The sequence below is a fragment of the Carcharodon carcharias genome, chromosome 9, assembly GCF_017639515.1.
Source record: "Carcharodon carcharias isolate sCarCar2 chromosome 9, sCarCar2.pri, whole genome shotgun sequence".
Classification (NCBI taxonomy): Eukaryota; Metazoa; Chordata; class Chondrichthyes; order Lamniformes; family Lamnidae; genus Carcharodon; species Carcharodon carcharias.
Window position 1 is genome coordinate 85,895,390 of NC_054475.1, and position 20,551 is coordinate 85,915,940.

At 45.2% G+C, this 20,551-nt stretch overlaps 1 long non-coding RNA gene across 1 annotated transcript; it reads left to right on the forward strand.

The window, feature by feature from the left end:
- Positions 1-2,557: 2,557 nt before the first annotated feature.
- On the forward strand, positions 2,558-14,657 carry LOC121282346. Its single transcript, XR_005944045.1, has 4 exons — positions 2,558-2,659; positions 3,018-3,127; positions 4,954-5,125; positions 13,094-14,657. It is a non-coding gene; the product is annotated as an uncharacterized LOC121282346 (long non-coding RNA).
- The last annotated feature ends 5,894 nt before the right edge of the window (positions 14,658-20,551 follow it).

Below are 20,551 nucleotides of genomic sequence, written 5' to 3' on the forward strand. Positions count from 1 at the left end.
CTCATAGGTAGGTGTAAAAGATCCCATGGAGCTGTTTTGAGGCAGACCTTGTGCTGTCAAACATTCATCACTCAATCAACATCACCGAAGCAGATTACATCTATGTTATCACATTTTATTTGTGGAACATTGCTGTGTGTTAATAAGCTTTCGGGTTTCCTGCATTACAACCAGTGCGCTGAATTTTACATGCACCCTGGCGTGCATGTTTCCCATGGGGGGTATGTAAAATAGCTGGGGGAACATTTTAAAATGGGGCTGGCACACATCCCACAACCTTCCCGCCCACCCCCATAATACCGGTGAGGGGGGCAGTCCACGCACCATATTTAAATGGACAATTAAGGTGTCAATTAGGCTCGTTATCAAGGCAACTGACCCTGATAATACACTGACCATGGCATAACATGTTTGGTGTGAGCAGCAAGGTGGGAGTGGGAAGCCCAATTTTTCACCTCAAGTAGTTAAAAGGTGAGAAGGAAATTGGAGGTCACTCATTGGAGGCTGCCCTTTGCCTACCGTGGGGTAGCCCACCCCCCCCCCGAGGGTCCTCCCCCCCCCCCCCCCCAACACGCCTAAACTACCCAAACGCACCTAGCCCAAGACCCCGGACTTACCTGCTCTGGAGATCCAAGGCCTTGGGGCCCTGTCTTCACCATCAGTCCTGGCAGCAGCTACTGATGCCTTCCTGGTGCTGCCGAGACTGATGGAGCTTTCAGCCAATCAGAAGGCAAACTCTGCCCTCATTCAGCTCCGTGGCACTTTGTGGCTGCAGACCAGGTTGGCGTGGAGCATGTTGGCTCCATACCAATGTGATTTCCAGCGGGACGTGCCATTCGCTCCTGCCCATCGTATTATTCAGCTGTGTGTGTGTGTGTGTGTGTGTGGGTGTGGGTGTGTGTCTGTGTGTGTGTGTGTGTGTGTGTGTGTGTGTGTGTGTGAACTAATCACACTTCAAAAGTTCTTTATTGTTTGTAATGTGTTTTATGATGCCCTGAGGTTGTGAAAGGTGCTGTAAAAATGTAGGTTTTTCATTGTCTTTCTTTAATAGCAGCAGTAATTCTGGCCTAGAATCTCCATTTGATGTATCACTTTTTCCAACTTTAGTGTGTGTTTATAATAATCCATGTATCAGTAAAATGGTTTGTGATATTAGTTTATTTCTCTCACTGCTGGGTCTGTGAAAATTATGAATTAATTACTGATCTCATTCAACATTTCCTATCATCAGAAACAACTATAACAAGCCTGTTGGACAGGTTCCCGAAATTTCTACGATCAAAGCGACTTTTTCTGACAAGTAGTGTTTGTTTATTATTTTATTTCCTTGGTTTTGCCTATGTAACACAGGTATGTTATCCTTTAATAGTTGTCCATGTTTTCACGTGTACTGCTGATTATTACCTTATGCAATCGAACATTTCTGATGATGAAAGAATGAAGTAAGGCCTTGTGTGTTGGCCCTGATGTTTTTTCCATTTCTTTAATATTGTTCAGTGATGGTGCGGGACTGACTGACCCTTCCCCATCTGCTGTTACTAAACACATAGCCTAGTTAAAGAGATGGTGCTATATCCTGCGAATCTGATTTACATTGTGTTAATTTTAAAACAGCAGCGTATTGCTTGAAACCTTCCCTTTCAAAATAGGGATAAGCACTTAGGGAAGTTTCTATTTGAATAGTTTGACAGTGCTCTTTTCTCTGACCAATAGATTGTGGTTTACAAATCCCTCCTCCTTCAGGCACTATGCCCTAAGAAGGCATTGCACCCTTGGACTTCCATTGGATTGGTCCATGATTATGCTTGGTAAAGTACTGCAGTGGTTTGCCAATGCCTTCTGCAGTATGGTTGACCAGGAAATTCTCCCGTTTGCCATCAGACATATTGGAAGGATTTTAAGACTGATAATCAATGCACTTGGTCATATTATGAACACACCTTCCTTGGCCAACAAGTCCCAAAGTGGGTCTTGAACCCAAAACTCTTGGCCTATGGGTAGGGTTCCTAACCTCCTTGCAAACCCCAACCAAGATTCAGGAACAATTGGAAATTCTTCAACACACATAGACTGATCTACATTTGGAATTAATTTCTTCACTGAACATTGTAACCATTGTAGAAACCCAATGTTAAGGTGTGAGCAAACCCTTAATGGCCAATTAAAGATGGACTGAATGGTTTTCCTCATCCATAATTATGTTATAGTCAATAAAATGATTGCTGCATTTATCTGCATAACTGTAATATTGGGAGCATGTAATTTATCTGGGCTAATTTCAGAACATTGAATAGGATATAAGACACAGATTACTTGGCGTCTAAATATCTCGAATGCTAACATCAATGTGGGGGTATCTGATTTGTGAATGTTTTCGTTGCAACTGTAGTTCTGCTGAACCAGAGAGAGAGCAATGTGATGGTGTAGTCCAATTAGAGTTTGTTACGTTAATATTGAGTAGAAGTGGTGATTTAAGTGTTCTAGATATTGCTTCTATTGAATGGAGAGTTTAATAGTTTCCTCATGCAGCATATTTTCAAATATTTCATTTCTTTTCAGGCTGGAATTTACTGGATAAATATAATTGATCATTTCTCTGCTGGATGGAGCCTTCCTATAGCTGCTTTTCTGGAACTCGTTGGCTTAACCTGGATGTATGGTAAGGGAAAATACTGAAAGAAAATTAAAGCATTAAACTTAAAAAAAAAGAAAATTTGCATGGATCTTCAGAAGCATCAGTATGAATGTATTGGACTATGTGCTGTAGATAGCCCTTCATATCTGAAGATGTGCGAATTCAAGTGCTCTCTCAAGTGGTTCCAAATGAACATTCTGCATCAATCACCCATGAAGCTCCATTGTTCTTGCTGGGTTACAGCTGCTTGCTGGGGTGAATTCCACTGTAGTTGTTTTCCTGCCAATTGCTGATGGGGATGTGAATCAAACATCATCACCCCAAGCTGTCCTGAGACGGGACAAACCAAGTGACTGTGTCTCTGCTTTCTTGTTGTTCACAGGGGTAAACAGATTCATCAAGGACATTGAGATGATGGTTGGGGAAAGGAATTGGCTCTTCTGGCTGTGGTGGAGAATGTGTTGGATTTTTATCTCTCCGTGTTTGCTGGCAGTAAGGAGATGTTACATCTTTTAGTGATTTAAACTGAAAGTAATCAAGCTGATGAAATGTTGTTCCTTAACAAAAATAAAAATACCTGGAAAAACTCAGTAGGTCTGGCAGCATCTGTGGAGAGGAACACAGTTAATGTTTCGAGTCTGTATGACTCTTCAACAGAACTAAGGAAAAATAGAAGAGAGGTGAAATATAAGCTGGTTTAAATATAAGCCCCCCTAGTGGGGGCATGGTGAAGCTTCCGAAAAAGGCCAGAAGTTAGAGATAAAACAATGGATGGAAATACATTTAAAAATAATGGAAATAGGTGGGAAAAGAAAAATCTATATAAATTATTGGAAAAAGGTGGGGGGGGGGGGGGGGCATTGGAAAGGTGGTGGGGATGGAGGAGACAGTTCAGGGTCTAAAATTGTTGAGCTCAATATTCAGTCCGGAAGGCTGTAAAGTGCCTGGTCGGATGATGAGGTGCTGTTCCTCCAGTTTGCGTTGAGCTTCACTGGAACAATGCAGCTGGCCAAGGACAGACATGTGGGCATGAGAGCAGGTTGGAGTGTTGAAATGGCAAGCGACAGGGAGGTCTGGGTCATGCTTGCAGACAGACCGAAGGTTTTCTGCAAAGCGGTCACCCAGTCTGCGTTTGGTCTATCCAATGTAGAGGAAACCGCATTGGGAGCAATGAATGCAGTAGACTAAATTGAGGGAAGTGCAAGTGAAATGCTGCTTCACTTGAAAGGAGTGTTTGGGCCCTTGGACAGTGAGGAGAGGGGAAGTAAAGGGGCAGGTGTTGCATCTTCTGCGGTTGCATGGGAAGGTGCCGTGGGAGGGGGTTGAGTTGTAGGGGGTGATGGAGTAGTGGACCAGGGTGTCCCGGAGGGAATGATCCTTGCGGAATGCCGCCGGGGGGGTGGGGGGTGGTTGGTGAAGGGAAGATGTGTTTGGTGGTGACAAAATGCTGGAGTTAGCGGAAATGGCAGAGAATGATCCTTTGAATGCGGAGGCTGGTGGGATGATAAGTGAGGACAAGGGGGACCCTATCATGGGAGGGAGAGGAAGGTGTGAGGGTGGATGCGTGGGAGATGGGCCGGACACAGTTGAGGGCCCTGTCAACCACCATGGGTTGAAAACCTCGGTTAAGGAAGTAGGAAGACATTTCAGAGGAACTGCATTTGAAAGTGGCATCATCAGAACAGATGCGACAGAGGTGAAGGAACTGAGAGAATGGGATGGAATCCTTACAGGAAGTGGGGTGTGAGGAGCTGTAGTTCAGGTAGCTATGGGAGTCGGTAGGCTTGTGATGGATATTGGTGGACAGTCTATCACCAGAAATTGAGACAGAGAGGTCAAGGAAGGGAAGGGAAGTGTCAGAGATGGACCATGTGAAAATGATGGAGGGGTGGAGATTGGAAGCAAAATTAATACATTTTTCCAGGTCCAGGCGAGAGCATGAAGCAGCACCGAAGTAATCAACGATGTACTAGAGAACGAGTTGTGGAAGGTGGCCGGAGTTGGACTGGAACAAGGAATGTTCCACATACCCCATAAAGAGAAAGGCACAGCTGGACCCATGCGGGTACCCATAGCCACACCTTTTACTTGGAGGAAGTGAGAGGAGTTTAGGGAGAAATTGTTCAGTGTGAGAACAAGTTTAACCAGTTGGAGGAGAGTAGTGGTGGATGGGGATTTTTCGGGCCTCTGTTTGAAGAAGAAGCAGAGAGTCATCAGATCATTCCGGTGGGGGATAGAGGTGTAGGGGGATTGGGCGTCCATGGTGAAGAGGAGTAAATGTTGTTTCTTATCTTGTTCTGTATCTTCATTTCAATCAGGTAATCTTTAATCTGGTCCTTTACAACATTTGCTCCACCAACATATGGACCTGTTCCATACCCTGTCTGGGCAATAGCACTTGGCTGGTGTATGATAATCTTCTGTGTTATGTGGATCCCCATTATCGCCATTGTGAGAGTTGTCCAAGCTGAGGGCTCCACCTTGTGCCAGGTAAGGAAACACCTTGATACCTTTTGAAGTTCACGGGACAGGATTTCTGTGAAGTTGCCCCAATCTCTCACTATTTCTTTTGCAGTAGATCACCAGTCATCCTGGAAAAATTGTTCAATTTACCATTGTTAGGGATTGAAATTATTTCGCTAAAGATTCAGTCAAACTATCATGGGAAAAGTCATTCATTTCCATATGCAAGTGAATATTAGGCTCACTTAGGAACAGATTTCATTCCAGAGTCATAAATATTTTCTATTTTGAACCCCTGAGTCTAGAGATTCTGATTAGTGTCCTTTTAGCATTGACATTCACCATATTTCCAATCAGTTATTGTCATTTGAAATCAACTGGAAACCCTATATCCCAGTGTCAAGTTCCGCGACACATATCCCACTGTTTGGAATGGCAGAAAATCAGGCCTGATCCCCTGCTTGGAAGCTAATTAATTATGCACAGGCAGATATTGCTCAGAATCACCTCACGTGTGGGGAGCTGATTTGTCCGTTCCGCTGTTGCCTGGAGGGCTTGAAGATCCAGTGCCATATTTAAACACAAGCCGAGCACACACATCTCAGTCTCTGCAGCCCATGTGTCTCCAAGAGGCTGTTAGAGATGTCTGTGACCCAGAAGAAGAAGGTAGCACACTGCTTCAGCCATGATGCTCCCCAGGGATGGCTCCAGAAAGCAGACCAGCCTCACCTCTCTGGCCTGGGATGCCTTTGCAACGTATGCCAGCATGACTGGCCAGTGCGCTCGAAACACTATCCAGTGCAGGAAGAGGATGAGTGATCTCACCAACTCCGTCAGGTTAAGTCATCCTTCAGCTCCCTCCATTATCAGTCTGTCATCATGGTATCATGCAATCAAAGGGCTAGTCTCTTCAGGGATCTCACAAAACCATTAATGAGGGACACAAATCATCACTGAACGCCTCACAGAAATTTTAACATCAACATCATCTCATCTATCATACTGCTCACACTTCATCCTCTGCCCCTACTGGGGAGGGCTCACCACACACAGGGGGCAAGTGTCATTCCCAACCTCATCACATTCCTTTTGTCTTCATCCAAGGCAAGCTTGCCCACAACAAGACAGGAAGGATCCCAGACTGATGGATGTTCAGCCAACATCGTACACCCCACAGAATTCATGGAAGATGCCACTGTCATCTCTGGGGAGCACAGGGATCGCTCCTATGGAGAAGGAGAGATTGGATTGTCTCAGCAACCTATTACAGATCACACGTTCATGAATTCATCACATCCTGACAATCGCAGTGGGTGACGTGTAATCTTGTAACCCATATGTTCATCAACTAAAACTTTCTTCTCTCTTTTATAGGCACCAGCAGATCGAGGCCCACAAGGCTGGCTAACATAAGTCCCAGTTCCCAGACCACATCCAAAGAGGATCCTAAGAAAGAAGCATCACGGCGCTCACCCACACCCTCCACCAGTGCAGAGACTCACACCTCGGTGGGGCATAGTTCTATATTAGGCCCAGGCTTAGCTATTGGAGAACATCTTGCTAACATATCCTCTCAGCAGTCGGAGGCAGGGACGGCCCAGGTCTCCGGAACTTGGGGGGCTGCTAGAGGCCAGCAACCTGCTCAGTCCAAGTCAGAAGATGAACCTCTACGAGCAGCCACCAATTCAATGCTGGAGATGCAACAAGAGGCGGCAGAACATCAGGCAGAGATTTGGCCATCACTCAGCAGACTAGAGCGAAGGATGGAAGAGTCTGTCTGCGTTCTGTCTGATGTGGCTCCGACATATGAGCACCTCATGGTCACCATGGGAAGGTTGGTGACCACCTTGGCGACCATGTCCAGCAGGCTTTGCTGAATTTGCACTTGGCCCTGGACTCCATGGTCACACACCCTGTTAGGCACCATCAGTGTCTAGGCAAGAGGGGGTCATGGCACCTTGCCATCCCCACAGGCACACATTCTAGTCTAGGAGTCAGGGCTGTAGCCTTGAGCACTGACAGTGTGGATAAGCAACAGCCGGACACCTCAGAGGCCTCCACTCAGGCCACTCCAAGAGTGTCCAGCCTCTTAGAGAACCCTCTGCCTGTGATCCCATCCAGTCCAGCTGCTCAGGCCATGGAGGGTGCACTTGCCCCTGAGCAGGAGACAATTATCAGTCCAGGGCCCTCCAGGCCTTGGGCCACTAGTGAACATCCGCCAAGGTCATCACAGACATAAGGCCGTCGGAGTCAGCAGGCTGCCTCCACCTCTGTTAAGGATGTCAGGGCTGTACCCAGGCATAGCGGTAGGGTTAGAAAAATTAAAAAATATCGAAATCACTTTTAGGTCAAGGGTGTGCTACCACTAAAACATATTGCACTTTTGTAAATACATTAGATGTTTATGGGTTTGGCTTAGTCAGCTAGACGCCTTGTGATTATGTACATGTGAATCCTCTTATTTCGAGGTTTAGCCATCCTCCCACTCAGTGATGGTCTCCCTTTGTGAGGTTCACATTCATGAGATGCCATCCTCACTGAGGATAATTTCCGCACCCATGTGTATTATCAGGGAGATGTGTTAGAGTCCTTATTGGAAGTGATTAATGCATTTGTAACCCTTCTTCCTCATGACACACTATTGTGTGAGGCCAGCTCAGCAGCCTTGAGGGATTAGCGGCAGTTGTGTCTCCTCATTGGTGGTGCCGAAGGACAAGACCTGGACGGGAGGAGGAAATCACAAACCATGTCCTCAACCTACTGGCCACTGTCGTTTCTCATTAATATGGTGACGACTGCTTCAAGTGAGTTCTTTCAGTTTTTTTGCCGTTGAGTGAACTCTCACTTTCCAGAGCAAGCGCTTACAGAGGACACCACTGACCTTGTTAGAGATCATGGCCTGGTGAATCATGAGGCTGGAACGTACTAGATTCAATGCTCAACAATTCTTGCTGTGTCTTGTTGGATATCCCTTTCAATGCAATGGAATGGCATTCAGCCCCAGGAGCAATGTGGACATCTCCCATTGCCTTCACTTTACTCTTCCTGGAATCTGGTAGCAATTAAAGTGTCATGGGCATATCTCCCACATTTTGCTTCATCTATGGCGTCATCATGTTCAAACTGAACCTCAATTCCCTCTTAAAGTTCCTGGGTCTCCTGATCTTCATCCTCTAAGGAGCTTTCATCCTCCTCCATTTCTCTCTCTAGCAAGGGATCGCTTCTTTGCAATGACAGGTTGTGAAGGGTGCAACACACGGTGATGATGCGTGAAACCCTTTCGGGATTGTACTGTGGTGAGCTACCTGTGCAGTCCCAACGTCAGAAGTGCATCTTTAGAATGTCAATGGTGAGCTCCATTAGGGACTGTGTGGAGCTGTCAGCTGTGTTGTACCTCTCCTCCAAACGAATGTGACAGTGACGCATGGGTGTCATGAGCCATTATTTCAGTGGGTACCTCTTATCCCCAAGCAGCCAAGCCTGTAGACGTTGAGGCCCTTTGAAAATCTAAGGCACCTGGGAGTGACTCACGATATATGAGTCATGGCAACTCCCATGGAACCTGGCACAAACGTGCACTTTGTGCTTCTGATGATCGCAGACCAACTGAACATGGATGTAATGAAAGCCTTTATGGTTGATAAACGTTAAGGGCTGCTGCCATGGAGCACCTAAAGCCACATGGGTGTAGTCTATTGCACTCTGCACTCTAGGGAAGCCTGAGATAGTTCCAAAGACATTGAATCTTGCAGCCTGGTTATCTTCATCGAGAGCAAACCTCACAAAATGATGCGCCCATCCTCCTTGATGCATCAATGTGTTGCCGACTGAGAGATGCCCCACAGGTCCCCTGTGGATCTCTGGAATGACCTGCAGGAAAAGAAATGGAGGGCAGTGGTCACCTTTAAAGCCACTGGCAGGAGATAGCCTCCTACTCCACAGGGTATAAGTTCCTCATGAAGAATGTGGCAGATGTAGTCTACCAGAACTCATGAAAAACACAGGTGTGTGCAGCATTGTCTTCACTCATCTGTAGATAGGAAATTCTTCTTCCATATGCCCTAGGTTCAGCGAGGTGCCTCTGTGCTCTGGGCCTCTCACCCTGCCCCTCATGTTCTTGCTGTGGCTTCTCTTGAGCCTTGACCCCAGGTGGTTCCTCCCCCTGGATCTGTGCTTGGCATTGCCTCTTCCTGCTCCGCTTCCTCCATTGTATTAGAAACCTCAAAAATGCAGCATTGTCCCCTGGGTCCATATAGTTTTATCCTTCTCTCTGAAATGATAGATTAATGCTTAATGGGTGAACATAGTGAAGCTCACAATCTGTTACCATTTGCAACTCTAATGGTCTATAATGGCTTCTGCCCTACTTGCCTTGTCACTGTAGCAGCCTCGTACCTGAGGTACTGACACACACATCGAGGTGGCCAAGATGCCATCGCTGAGACTTAAAATCTGTGACTGTGAAAAAGCCATGCACACCAAGCTGAGCATTATTCCTACGGAGCACACAGCCTTACCCCTCCCTGAAGCTGGAGTACACCGTGCTCATCTTAAAAAATCCTGCAGCATGGCGCATTGTGCCCCATATCAGTCTCAACAGAGCCCCAGGACTGTCCCTAATCTGACTCCTGACTGCAGGCTCGAGACCAAGAACTTTGACTTTCAGTGAGTTCCCCATTGACCTCATGTCTGAAGACTACACTGTCTCCCTTCCCAACCACCCCCCTTATGTGTCTCTGTGTGACCATCCCTCTTGTGCCACACTAACAAACCTCCACCTTTCCTATTCTAGACTCTTTGTGTATTCGCTGTCATTCATACATGTAGTATCCCTTTCACCCCCTTGCTTGTCAACATTTCAGTTTCCCTTGTCAGACTCCAGCTTCCCACCCTTCGGCCTCCCTTCTGCTTCCCATTGTTCCCCCTTCCTCTCCATTCCTTTGCAAAGCCCTCCTGGCCCTCTGCCTTCCACCATGCCCACACTCCCCAAAACCTTGCAAAGCTTCTCTTCCCCTTGACCACCCCATTTGCATATTATCCTTATCACCCCCCCATCCCCTCCCCTCCCCCAACCCCGTTTGAAATGCTGGTCTCAGAATGCTCAGCCTCGGCTGTGTGCCATTCCACTGGCACTGCAATGAGACAAGTGCAGCGCTGGGGCAGGTACAGTATGAACATTGCACTCACGTCAGAGTTGTGAGGAAAGTGATGTCCGACTTGTGCACGCCGCTCTTTGTCAGGTGAGATTCAGACCGTTGTGATTTCCCGCTGATGTGACGCGGGATTGGAAGGCAGCAGGTAATTCCAGCTAGCAGCTAATTTAATGAGCATTCATCGATAGTAATGAACATGAATGATATTCACACCCCTCCTCAGCAATATACCTTACTGCCATTAACCTGCCATCGGGAGAATTGCTAACTATTTTTATGCCAGCAGGTTTCCGATGTTTTTTGGCTCCTGCTAGATTCTCCACTCCCGCCTGCCACAAAACCCACCGCAGGCTGGAAAGGAAAATTCCATCCCCAGTGTGATGTAGGCAGGAAAGTCAGCATGATTCCTGCTGAGCTCTGCCTGATTTTCTGCATTTCAGCTCATTAATTATGCATCAACAAGCAGTTCATTAAGTCTCGTGGTGAGGCCAACAGGGATTCGTCCACCCCGCCGTTACCTCATGGGGTCGAATGTCCTGGTGCCATGTTTAAACAGCACTTGTACAGACATTCACTCACTGCGGGCCAGGTATGTGGTTAGGTTCTGCTTCACCATGGCACCCAAAAGGACAAGACCCTCCACTCCACGGTTCAGCGAGCCCGCCTTTGAGATTCTCCTTCAGGCCACCCTGGAAAGTCCTTTTTCCTAAGGTTAGGAGCAAGCAAACAAGTCCTCTCACCTGGCCACGCCAGCCTGGGAGGAAGTCACCAGGAAGGTCAGTGCCCGTGGCCAACAAAGAAGGACCGACCTGCAGTGCAGGAAAGAAATGAATGATATGAGCCACTCCAGCAGGGTAAGTGAAACTTCCACTAGCTCCAAACCCACACTGTCATAAGGGCATCAAGCAGTCCAAGGCTTAGGGCCCACAGGGATATCCCACATGACCAGCAAGTGGGACATCAATGCTGCATGCCTGCCAGTCATTAAGATCACCATCACATTTAAGATCCTGCAGAAATAGCATCTTAACCCCTTCCTGGGGAGGGCTCAGCAGCCAAAACAGGCATGCATGCTGCTGATCTGCTCCTTGATCTACAATCAATCCGTCTGTCTTTATGCAGGACGTGACCAACCACAACAGAAGGAAGAGAGCGAAGAATGAAGGGGAGACCCCTGAGCTGAGGGCGTTCTCCTCCCAAGAGGAGCAGGTGGCAGAGCTCACTGGAGAGAATAGAGATCAGCCCTGTGTTGAAGGCGAGATCGGCCTCCTCCAACATGCCAATGAGGCTCCATGCAATACATATCAGCCATATATGGACAATGACTGAGTGATTTATAATGTAGGTGCCTGCCTAGTCAATCACTAATTATCTCTTCTCTTTATCCAAGCTAGTAAAGGCAGAGGAAGACCTCCAGCAAGCGCCTCAGCCTCAGCCCCAGCCCACCTCAGATGAGGAAGCTGAGGTTCTATCAGATGAAGACCCATCACAGCATCCACCTGCACCCTCCCCCAGTGCAGATACACACACCTCAGTGGGCCTTAGTTCTAGAGCAGGCTTGAATTCACAACCTGGTGAACACCTCACTGATATGGGTTCACAGCTGGCAGAGGCAGTGACAGCAGATGTCTCTCATAGTCTTAAGTCATAAAGCCAATGAAGAATTGTCATTCATTTACTTATCTACTTCATTCTGTAGAGGAAGAGACCAAAAAGATCAATGACAAGATCCTTAGCAACTTACATCAACACAGCTACCTTTCTGCTCAGTATCCCATTAAGCGCATATCTAACCTTCACTCAATATTGAGGGAGTGGCATATAGAATGGCCTGTGGATGTGCCAGTGTGGAACGGCTTGACATAATCCTGCAAAGGTTTACGCGAATCTCTGAATGAATGGATGAAAACAACTTGAATATTAAAGATATAGATTGATAGGCACCCAATAATAGCGACACGAAAAGTGCCAATGATAAAATGGCACTATGTCTAAAGTTGAGGAGTTTTAATATTGCAATATTAATGGTGGAAACATTAATATTTTTAACTATACAGTTTGGCCAGAAATACTTGAACCACACAATGTGAACTACATGAATCCACCATTGTGTTTTTCTATTTATACTTAAAAACTACAATATGAAAAGGACTGGAAAGACCATATGGTCTATGAAGCCCACCTCACCCTGGTAAGGTGCAGCCCTGTACACCCCATTAAATCATATAACTCTGCAACCTTTATTTAGACAGTCATGTGCCCTCTCCTTCACCCTTAGTCATGCTATTTCCCAGAAAGGCAAAAATCAAAGAAAAAAGCTAAAGGCAATTAGTACAATTATAATTTAGACAATTAGGACAACCTCCAGAAGACTGTGATATCTCATAATCCTCCGATTGTCAGCTATCATACGACTTAATTCATTGAACTAGAAATGTCTCCTTCCCTCACGAGCTATTGAAGTACTGCTTGAAATCCACACTCTGCACACATCAGTGATCTGCTCCAGAAAATGTTTACTCCTCATGAAAAGAAATAATTTTTAACACCCAGGGTTATTCTAAAACAGTGTTGGGATTCCTCATTAACTTCCAGACATTCCAGCTGATCATAACTCACATGCCTTACAATGTCTTCCAGTATTTTCCTCACAACTTTCACCAAACTAATGATCTATAATTTCTTCCCATTCTTTAATATTGGGATCACCTGAACCCCCACTGACAACTCGGCTTCCTTGTTGCATATTCTGATTAGAATCAGGAAGTTTTTCCTCGTTGAATGTTCCTGGCCAATAAAAAGTCCAGCAGAAATGACCAAATGATCACTTTTATTTTCACAGAAAGTTTCTGCTGCTTGCACATCAGCTCCTGATTGGGGTCCGTACTTGGAAGAACACAGAGAGGAAAGATACAGAAAAAGGTCTGATTCTACAGAAGCTCCTAATTGTGTGCAGCTTCTTACTACATTTAAGATTTGAAAGCTACAGAGAAAAAATTCCCCTTCAATTTGCAAACAATGGCCCTCAAAATCTAATGCGATTCTAGTGCGCGGTAAGTTCAGTGGGAGTTCTCCGGAACACCCATCAACTCAGTTAGGACCCAGCTCCAGCAGCTCCTGGTCTTTTGTTGATGTTCCTTGTGGCCTGTTGGGGATGTAGCCTCTCCCTGTACCAAACGTGGCTAACAACATATGAAGGGGATGAGTGAGCAGCGGGTTGTCTGAATGTCTAAGTTGCTGCATCTTAGGCTTTTAGTTGAAATCAGAAATTGATTCGTAATTGCATGAACACTGATGATCAGCTTCAGTGTGGCCCATCTGAGGTCTCAGGCTAGGCTTACAGCCCAGACCCACAGCTGATCACATCAGAAAAAAATATACTTCCAGTTTCGAACAGTATAAGGAAGCTCCTGGTGACATCATCTTTTTAAGCAGCAACCAGCACTCTTCTCCATAACCTGGTTACATAATCCAAGCTTTTCAGTCTAATGCTTATATCTAATATCTAAGGTGTGCCACTCATTCCCCCTGCCTTGGCATTGGGGTGGGGGGTTGGGGGGGAGGTGGTCAAGTAACAGATACCTCAACTGGGTAAATGCTGGCACTTACACTGAGATGTGCACTCCCTTGCTGATTTTAGAGCCATCATTTTCAAATTGAGGAATTGGGCTGCTGTAAAGAAAGATTTATATTTCTTGCGATAATTTCAAGGAGCAGATTGGTAACTTTACAAATTCTATACCTGTGCGGAGCTGAAGCACATATGAGGAATTCAAGGAAAATGATATTAGGCATTGGGCTGAATTCCCAATTGAGTTTTCCAACAGCTGAAGTTCTGTGCTAGGAAAACAGATCCATATAAGTCCCCCTTTGGCACTTTATTCAAAAGTAACACGAGTATAAAATCATTAAGGGGAAATTAGGTAAATTTAGAAAAGGGCTATTTGTCACTTTTTCTCAGAAATCTTAATTGACGTTTCTTCCATTGGATGAGATTTCTGGTGAGCAGGGATATTGTTGGAGCACCAATGAAATGGGTGGAAGAGTTCTGAAAAATGGGGCAATAGCAGTTAATTACTGGGCCTCAACTGGGGAGCAACTGGTCTTTCCTTGACCCTCTGTTTCCACTTTATGACCTAAGAACCCCTATGCTGCCATCCAAGATTTACAGCCTCTTTCCAATCATCAATCCTCATAACCAATTGTACCTGGGGAATAGCGGAAGGAAACGAGCCTAGAATTCAGGCTCTTTTCCCCATTATCATCTTTAGGTGTCAACGGGTAAGGGGCAGGTGTGGTAATCTGAGGTGCAAGACACCTTCTAGAGAATGTGAGCAGATTGATCACATGACTGTATTGCCCAATAGCTGTGTGGGGCTGGCTACAATGTTAATGAGTGGTTTAGAATGGGGTCTGGTTGGAGAAGCACACATTGTGCTCGTGCTCTGTTACTTGTGTTAATAAACATCTTACATTGGTCTCTGCATCTGCTGTGTCTTGTTTACCAACTCAGTCACCAGTAGATATGCACGCAGCCAGGTTCACTGAGCAAAGCGACCCGACAGAGAAGAAGCATAACAGCAGTCAACTGAAATCTTACAGGACCACGGCAGGGAAATTGTGATTTCCTGATGTTTCCTTTATCCCTCTTACTTTGTGCATAATCCTGTCTGATGGTGGGAGCATTGCAGAGAAGAATCTGTCTGGGATTCTTGAAGCTTTGTGAGTTGGGTCTCAACAATGGAATGGCTGAGACAAAACAATTTAAGATTAAAAATGCCTGACAGATTACAAATACTAAGGAGCAACATTCTGCTCATTCTAGAGCATCTCAGTGAGTGGCAACATTTCCTAATCCTGAGCACTGACAATGACTCAGTGGCAAGAACATATTTCTTCCAATCCAGGGGAGTTTTGGTAATGGAGCAACACATCTATTAGCCAGTGAAGAATTGTCATTCATATACTTGTTTTACTTAAGCTACTACATCATGTCGAAGGATGGGGCCAAAAGTCTCTATGACAAGATCCTCACCAACTTTACATCAACACACGTACCTTTATGATCAGTATCCCACTAAACACAGATCTGACCTTAACCCATAATCCAGGCAATGGCTTATAGACTCAGATTTTGAATGTTGCACAAGGTTCCTCCCTTGTGTATTGACTGTGCTTTGTTCATATGCTCCTAACAGTAGTTTTAGCATTGGACAAAACATGAAGCAAGAAATAACTGGAGCCTGTAACAATGGTGATATAATAATGGTGGGGAGACTTCAATCTTCATATAGGTTGGACCAATCAAAAAATATTTTAAGAACATAAGAAATAGCAGCTGGAGTGGGCCATTTGGCATCTCAAGCCTGCTCTGTTGTTCAATAAGATCATGGCTGATCTGATTCTGGCTTTGGCCAAAATTTGCAGAGATGGTTTGGAAGATGAATTTGTAGAATACTTTCATAATAGTTTCCTGGAACAATATGTTGTGAAGCCATTTAAAGCTATTTTAGATCTCGAATTGTCCAATGATGCAGGGTTAATTAGTAATCACTGGGAAATAATGATCATAATACTATTGAATTCCATATTACTCATGACGGTAACATAATCCAGTCTCAAATGGGAATTTTGAACTTAAAGCCAATTACGTAAGTATGAGGAGAGAATTGGCTAAAGTTGATTGGGTAAATAGAGAAAAGCCATGGTGATTAAATAAACAGTGGGAAACACTTAAAAGAAACTTCAACTGTTCAACAAAAATACTTTCTATTAAAAAACAAAAATTCATGAAGAAAGACCCATCCCTACCTTACTAAGGAAATTAAGGATAGTATTAAATTAGACCATGTCCAAATCACAGAATCACAGAATCTTAACAGCACAGAAGGAGGCCATTCTGCATTATGACCTAGTGCCATTGCCTTGCCTTTTCCCCATACTGCTGTACCTTGTTTCTATTCAAATAATCATCTAATGCCCTCCTGAATGCCTCAACTGAACACACTCGTTGTGTGAAAATGTTTTTTTCTCACATCACATTTGCTTCTATTGTAAATCACTTTAAATCTCTGTCCTCTTGTTCTTGATTCTTTTACGAGTTTCCCTATCTACTCTGTCCAGCCCCTCATGATTTTGAAAACCTCTATCAAGTCTCCTCTCAGCCTTCTCATCTCCAAGGAGAACAGTCCCAACTTCTCCAATCTCTCCTCATAGCTGAAGTTTCTCATCCCTGGAACCTTCCATGTAAATCTCTTCTGCACTCTCTTCAATGTGTTCACATCCTTCCTATAAAGTGGCACCAAGAACTGTACACAATCCTTCAGCTGAGGCCTATTTAGTGTCTTATATAAGTTCCGCATAACTCCCCTGCTCTTGTACTCTGTGCCCCTATTAATAAAGCCCAGGGTATTATATGCTTTATTAATTGCTCTCTCCACCTGTCCTGCCACCTTCAATGATCTATGTACACATACACCCAAGCCTTTCTGCTCCTACACCCCCTTCAAAATTCCACCCCTTATTTCATATTGTCTATCCATGTTCCTTCTACTATCAATGCATACTGTCACACTTCTCCACATTGAACTTCATCTGCCACCTATCGGCCCGCTCCACCAAATTGTCTATGTCCTTTTGAAGTTCTACACTGTCCTCATCACAGTTCACAACACTCCCAAGCTTTGTATCATCTGCAAACATTTAAATTGTGCACTGCACACCAAGATCTAGATCAATATATATATCAGGAAAAGCAAGGGTGACCCCTAGGGAACTCCACTTAAAAACTTCTTCCAGCCCAAAAAGCATCCATTGACCATTATTCTCTGCTTCCTATTTTTCGGTCAATTTTGTATCCACATTGCTACTGTCCCTTTTATTTCATGAGCAATAACTTTTCTCACAAATGTAGCAAGACCTGGACCATTTCCAGGCTTGGGCTGACAAGTGCCAAGTAACATTTGTGCCACACAGGGGCCAGGCAATGACCATTCCCAACAAGAGAGAAGCTAACTACGACCCCTTGACATTCATTGGCATTACCATCACTGAATCCCCCACTATCAACATCCTGGGGGGTTACCATTGACCAGAAACTGAACTAGTCTAGCCATATTAATACTGTGGCTAAAAGAGCAGGTCAGAGGCAAGGAATCCTGCTGTGAGCAACTCAGGTCCTGATTCCCAAGGCCTGTCCACCATCTACAAGGCACAAGTCAGGAGTGTAATGGAATACTCTCCACTTGCCTGGGTGAGTGCAGCTTCCACAACATTCAAGAAGCTTGACACCATAAAGGACAAAGCAGCCTGTTTGATTGGCACCACATCCACAAACATTCACTCCCTCCGCCACCAACACACAGTGGCAACAGTGTGTACTATCTACAAGATGCACTGCAGAAACTTGCCAAGGTTCCTGAGGTAGTACCTTCCAAACCCACAATCACTGTCATCTAGAAGGACAAGGACAGCAGACACTCTCACCTCATCTTGATTGCCCTTGCAATGAACTCCGACATGCCATTTGTTTTCGTACTTGCTGTATTCGCATGCAAGCTTTTTGTGATTCATGTACAAGGGCACCCAGATCCCTCTGTACCACAGATTTCTGTAGTCTCTCTAGATTTAAATAATGTTTTGCCTTTATATTCTTTTTCCAAGTGGACAAGCTCACATTTTCCCACACTATACTCCATCTGCCAATTTTTGGCCCATTCACTTAATGTAACTATATCCCTTTGGAGATTCTTCGTACCCTCCTCACAACTTGCTATCCTACATACCTTTGTATCATCAGCAAATTTAGCTACCATACACTCGGTTCCTTCATCCAAGTCATTGATATAGATTGTAAATAGTTGAGGCCCCAACACTGATCCCTGTGAGACTCCACTAGTTACCATTTGCCAACCTGAAAACGATCCATCTATGCCGACCCTCTGTTTCCCGCTAGCTAACCAATTCTCTATCCAAGCTAACATGTCACCCCAAACACTAAGCTCTTATCTTGTGTAGGAACATTTTGTCCCATTAATTTTCTTATGACAAGATATAGAGTATACTTGGATTTCCAAAAGGCATAAGGTAGAACACAAAATCTTCATACACAATATAAGAACTCATGAAGTTGGGGGGGCTGATATGTTATTATGTCTGGAACATTGTTTAATGGACAAGGAGCAAAGTATAGCAATAAAAGGGATGTTTTCAAGTTGACAGGGAGTGCCTAGTGAAATGCTGCAAGTATCAATATCGAGGCCTCAGCAATTAAAAAAAAAATCATTCATGGGATGTCTCTGGCTAGGCCAGCATTTATTTCCTATCCCTAATTGCCCCTGAGAAGATGGTGGTGAGCTGCTTTCTTGAACTGTTGCAGTCCATGTGGTGTAGGTACACCCACAGTGCTTTTAGGGAAGGCAACTTTCCACATAGCCGGGTAGATGTCAGTGTTGTAGCTGTACTGGGACAGCTTGGCTAGTGGTGAGGAAGTTCTGGATCACAAGTCTTCAGTATTATAGCCAGAGTATTGTCAGCGCCCACTGCCTTTGCAGTATCCAGTGCCTTCAGTCGTTTCTTGATATCACGTGGAGTGAATTGAATTGGCTGAATATGCCACCTGTGTTGCTGGGGACCTCTGGAGGAGGCCAAGATGGATCATTTGCTCGGCATTTCTGGCTGAATATTGCTGCAAATGCTTCAGCCTTATCTTTTGCACTGATGTCCTGAACTCCGCCATCACTGAGGATGGGGTATTTGTGGAGACTCCTCCTCCAGTGAGTTGTTAAATTGTCCACCACCATTCATGGCTGAATGTGGCAGGACTGCAGAGTTTAGATCTGATCCATTGGTTGTAGGATCACTTAGCTCTCTCTATCACTTGCTGCTTATGCTGTTTGGCACACTAGTAGTCCTGTGTTGAAGTTTCACCAGCTTGACCCCTCAATTTTATGTATGCCTGGTGCTGCTCCTGGCATGCCTTCTTGCATTCTTCAATGAATCAAGGTCGATCCCATGGCTTGAAGGTAATGGTAGAGTGGGCAATATGCTGGGCCATGAGGGTACAGATTGTGGTTAAGTACAATTTTGCTGCTGCTGAGGCCCACAGCGCTTCATGGATGTCCGGTCTTGAGTTTCTAGTTCTTCTGGAAAGGTATCACATTTGGCATGGTGGTAATGCCACAAAACTCGATGGAGGGTATCCTCAATGTGATGATGGGACTTTGTCTCCACAAGAATTGTGCAGCGGTCACTCCTACCGATACTGTCATGGACAGATGCATCTGCGGCACAAAGTTTGGTGAGGATGAGGTCAAGTATATTTTTCCCTCTTGTTGGTTCCCTCATCACCTGCTGCAGGCCCAATCTTGCAGCTATGTCCTTTAGGGCTTGGCCAGTAGTGGTATTACTGAACCACTCTTGGTAATGGACATAGAAGCCCCCACCAGAGTACATTCTGCACCCTTTCCACCCTCAGTGCAACCTTCACATGGTGTTCAACATGGAGGAGAACTGATTTAGCAGCTGAGGGAGGGTGGTATGTGGTAATCAGCAGAATATTTCCTTGCCCATGTTTGACCTGATGACATGAGAGGTCATGGGGTGATCTCCTGATTTTATACCTCTCTGCCACCACCTCTTCTGGGTCTGTCCTGCTGATGGGATAGGACATACCCAGGGATGGTGATGTCTGGGACATTATCTGTAAGGTATGATCCTGTGAGGATAACTATGTCAGGCTGCTGCTTGACTAGTCTGTGAGACAGCTCTCCCAATTTTGGCACAAGCCCCCAGATGTTGGTGACAAGGAATTTATAGGGTTGGGTTTGTGGGGCTGAGTTTGCTCTTGCCATTTCTGGTGCCTAGATCAATGCCAGGTGATACATCCAGTTCCGTTCCTTTTAGATTTTGATACAATTGAATGGCTTGCTATGCCATTTCAGAGCCACATATAGTCCAGACCATGTAAGGACAGCAGATTAGTGAACCAAATGGGTTTTTCAACAATCGACAATGGTTTTGTAGTCTGCTATGGTGAGATTCGAACCCAGGTCCCCAAAGTATTACCTGTGTCTCTAGATTGCTAGTCCAGTGACAATACCACTATGCCACAGTCTCCCCCTACACTGATGGAGGTTTACTGCAGGTTTCTGTATGTGTGATGTGGCGCTTCCTATGCGCGGCCTATGTGACATTACTGAGATTGAATACACGTGCAGGTGTATGTGTTGGAAAACCGAGAATCGACGTGATCATAATATGAATTAACTAAACAAGCAGATGCTACTCCAGGGCCTGAAGT